Raw genomic sequence first — 4,785 nt, forward strand, 5'->3', positions numbered from 1 at the left:
TAGGATCACGGACTTCCTCAAAATATTCATCCGTCTCACTCTTCTGTCCCAACAGTTGTAAACTAATGGTGTGTCTTCTTCCCTTCAGGTGCTCCTCTTTAGCCTCCTCAAAAAAAATACCATTGCAGAGTTTACAGTGAAGACGGACCCTGCCGTTAAGATTAGGAATCTCCTCTAAATATTCATCTTCGCCGCTGATCTTTGCATCACCCTCTGCATTTCTGTTGTCCATCTTAACAGCTTTTTTCTTCTCTCCTGGGACAGATGTTTCATTCTCTTGAGGAGTGGAGTCCTCCTTGTCAGCAGTGGGCACTGTGTGGCTGTCTTTGTCATCGGCAGGTGACTCCTAGGAACAGAAAACAAAGACATGTCAAGCTGGGCAACAGTTCAAATTAAACCAAATCCACAAGAGCAGCTGACCTGTATGACAGGAAGTGTTAACTAAAATGAGTTAACACCAGCAGTTGATTTCTGGGTCAAAGTGAAAATCAGTTTGAAACACTTGTACTGGGTAGAATCATTAGTAAGTACGCCCCATTCACTCAACACAACATACATTATACAGTGCATTGGACTTACTAACTTATCCCATTGAGACCCGCTCACCTATACGTTTGTTATACCTTTCAAGCTGGGAACGCCTCTGTGTAATTTTAGTTTGACACAGGTTTAGGTCATGGCTCCAAATCGGGACATGATACAGGTGTGTACCAATTTTCGAAACCGTACTGTGGGGCGTCAACGTTGACATTTTGTCGGGGGCGCTATTGAGCCATTAGGCCACACCCATTTTTAGACCATTAAAATACGAAATCTCTCGCCACTTGTGATGTGTGTGCAAAGTTGTATAACTTTTTGAGTATGTTTAGGCCCTAAAAACGCGCGGGAATAATAATCTTTGCAATTTCAATAGGGCTTCGCACTGGTGCAGTGCTCGGGCCATAATAAGCGGGGAATATGACAAAGGAGGTTGTGCAGTCTGTGCGTGTTTCCCCCATACCTTCTATATACTTTCCCAATATGGACGTCCTCCACTGTCGTGCCAAAATATGGACATCTATGACATCACATCATGGCATGTTAGAGTACTGTAGCACCATATATGGAATTCTAGTTATTGTACATCATGGACATCACAACAGAAATCATATAGAAGGAACCTATAACCCGTATATGCATTCTGCTGAGGTTTAGCTGTCAAACTGTGTTTGACATCGCAGACAGTCTAAAGTGAATCTCCGAACTGCATTCCTTACTTACTGTAGAAGACACGCCAGAGCATCTATAAGTGTTCTGACCTTGGGAAGTCATTGCTGTCACACCTTTTTGACCCAAACACAGAGGGAGGTGCAGGGAAATCATTTCATTTTACAATCTACAGCCGACCAAAAGTGTAACATCCAAACAGACTCACAGAGCTCAAACTACGTTGTGATTGATTTCCACGAACATGGGAACTACAGGAGAGGTGGATTTCAGCAGCCCTACTCGGGTTTGCACCGAGAATCTCCTGCGCTGGGATCTGAGCCCTAAACAGATCCGGAAGATGTCTGAGGAGCTCATTGCCAAGACCAAGAATGTGTGCTGTGCCGTCGGTACCCTGGACCTGGGCAGTGTCACAAAAAGAAAAGAAAGCATCAGCAACTTTGGAACAATTTCGACTTTATAACAATGTCAATAGGGCTTCTTACTGGTGCAGTGCCCGGGCCCTAAACATAGCTAAAGTAGCAATAAACAACCCGAAAATTCAAAATATTCGGCAGGCGAATTTTGACGCGTCTGCCTCTATACATCTAGCGCGACGCATATATGCGTATAAAATTCAGTAAGTCAATAAAGCTGTGTTGTGCCGTGTGTTTTTCAGTTCCACAGAGAAACAATGGAGTCTAAATCCTCAAGTGATGATGAGCAATGGTGGAAAAAGTACTCAAATGTTTTACTTAAGTAAAAGTATCAATACTGCAATGTAGAAATTCTCTGTTACAAGTAAAAGTCCAGAATTCAAAATTTACTTTTAGTAAAACCACAAAGGTATTGGTATCAAAATATACTTAATAAGTACTAATAATACAGAATGTCCCATTTCAACATTTCAAAACGTATAAAAACCTTTTGAAAATAGCAGATCTACAAGTTCACAATGTGAGCTTGTAGATCTGCTCTTTTCGCTATATTTGAAATAGGGCTTACGTGGTTAATTCATAATATATTTTTGAACGTTTTGGTCCTTAGAGTCCCTTCCTAGACATGCAATAGAGTCGAATATAATATAATAATATATAGTACAATATTTCTATTTGAGATGTACAGTCATCAGCTAAGAAATAAAAGCTCCCAAAATGTACTGAAGAACAATACACAAGTAAATGTACTTAGTTACTGTCCACCACTGCCTATGACCTAGGGAAGTCGGTCACATCTCTCATCTTGTGTAACATCACTGTGGGATCCATGGAAATGGATATAGAACTGATACTACACACAATCTGTTGTCAATTAAATAAGCCGTCTGCCGGCATATGCAGATGTCTTAGAGATTTTAAAATGGTCCAAACATGTTAATATGGGCGCTCGGGTGGCGCAGTGGTAAAGTGTTTGCCTGATTCAACCAATTCAATTCTGATTTGGGTACAACCCTACTCTTATCCAAAGGCATCATCCGTTGAGGGATGCAAAATGTAATAGCCAGTTAACTCATTCACTGCCTGAATTATTTCTGGCCGCGTTTGCCCACTGCCAAGATTTTTCATTGAAAAAAAAGTACTCAGGAGCCGAGATACAACATTTTAAAGTTTTAAGTTAACAAGGAAGTGGATGGGAGTCTAGATCTTCAAAAAATGAATTTCAAAAATCAAATCACTTCTTTTTTTTTTGTCGTTTTAGTCGTTCTAGGCAGGGAATGAGACGTGACCCCCTCCAGGGTCAAGTTAACTGGCTAAATGAGGTCAATATGAATTCTACAGAATGCAACCCGCCTCACCATTTTAAATAGACACTTTGAAATCACTTAATCCAAAGGTTTCACAAGGCCAACACGCCGCCAGAAGCAGGTTTGAGCCCAGTGAGACCTGCTTGAGTAAGTTGCAAGCCGAGCGAATGCTCGTCCCGAGCGGTGCGAAGCAGAACATTTTTTACACAATCCAATCTCAACTGAGAAAAAAAACAACAACATCCAGTTATTTGTCAGCAAAACACAACAACTATATCAAATACCTTGGGAGGTTCAGCATGCTTGCTGGAAGAAACCCCTCCATCAACAGGAGCAGAGCTAGATGACTTGGTCTCCTTGTCCAATCCCTCTAGTGACGTGTTCATGTGTTTGCTCTCTTCAGGTTGTTTGAAGAGGGAGACTTTTATCTTGTCAGTCTTCACGTCCGTTTCCGGGTGGCACACTTGTGTGGGAGCAGCGTTGGAAAGCTCCTCTCCAACCTTAATATCCTGCTGGTCTTCACTCTTTCGTTCTTTTGAAGCTGCTTTCCCAGCGGCGTCATCCTTGCTGCTGGTCTTCTCACGAGTCTCATCTCTCAGCTGGCCCTTCTTCGCCTTCCTGGCACGCTTGTAGTCCAGCTGGTTCTTCATCATTGAAGCGATGTGCTTTCTTCCCTTCAGGTGTAGGAATTTACACTTAAGGCCATCCATGTAGCACTTACAAAGATGACAGTAGAAGCGCCTGAGGTTAATGTTCTTATTAACCTCTTCAACATATTCTTCATTCTGGCTTGACAGCATCTTGTGCCCTTTTCCCTTCAGGTGGGCGTCTATATGTATAGGGTCTATAGATAGAGCATCTGTAGTTTCAATCCTGCTGTCACAGAGTTTACAGTGGAAGCCTATGACCGTGCCAGCATAATATAGTTTCTCAAGATAGTCACACTTTTCATTCTCTTGAAGAATGGAGTCCTCCTTGTCAGCAGTGGGCACTGTGTGGTTGTCCTTGTCATCGTCAGGTGACTCCTAGGAACAGAAATCAAGGACACGTCAAGCTGGACAACCGTTCAAATGAAACCAAATCCACGAGAGCAGCTGACCTGCATGACAGGAAGTTTAACTAAAATAGTTAGGAACCAAATGGACCAGTGCAGGCCTGTAACTCTGAAAGTGTACTCGTACATGTGTAAACTCTCAGATTGATGGGGGTCTGTGGCCTAATGCATACCAAACTGGGTTTACCTTGAATGAATAAAGGGAGGCAGTCAGCCAGGGAGGCAGCCAGTGAGGTCCCCACACCAGGTTTTGGTCTATGGGGTCTCGCCATGCGGTGAAGTACAGGGGATTGCTCTGGACGATACACGGAAACCTGTGGTAGTGATTCCTGACTCTCACGACCGCACCAGCTGTCAACATCTCACAGAGGATCTGGAATGAGGGAAGGATTGTTTTGGTCAAAGAATACCAAGGGTGCAACAGTTACTACTAGTACTAAAGAGTTTAATAAAATTATAGAAACAGTGAATGTGAGTAAATTGAAAAAATGTTAATTGTGTGACACTGCTAAACAACAAAGTGTAAAATAGGTCTCATGTGGTTAATCAGTCTAATTGATTCATATGAAATATATGAAAAATAAAATCAGATCAGGTACTTCCGGAGAGCGTCACAACAGAATATAGATTGCAAAGAGTTGAACACGGTGCATCGCTCCACTTTAACCCTTTTGGGCGGGAACCCTTTTTTGTAACAACCTTTCAGGAGGGGAACCCCTTTTGGGGTTCTTGTTGCTATGTACAGTATATATAGTATACATATACAGTATATAGCAACATATATATTTTTTAATTTTTGAAT

This window comes from Gymnoscopelus microlampas (assembly GCF_963454915.1).
Source record: "Gymnoscopelus microlampas genome assembly, chromosome: 2".
Classification (NCBI taxonomy): Eukaryota; Metazoa; Chordata; class Actinopteri; order Myctophiformes; family Myctophidae; genus Gymnoscopelus; species Gymnoscopelus microlampas.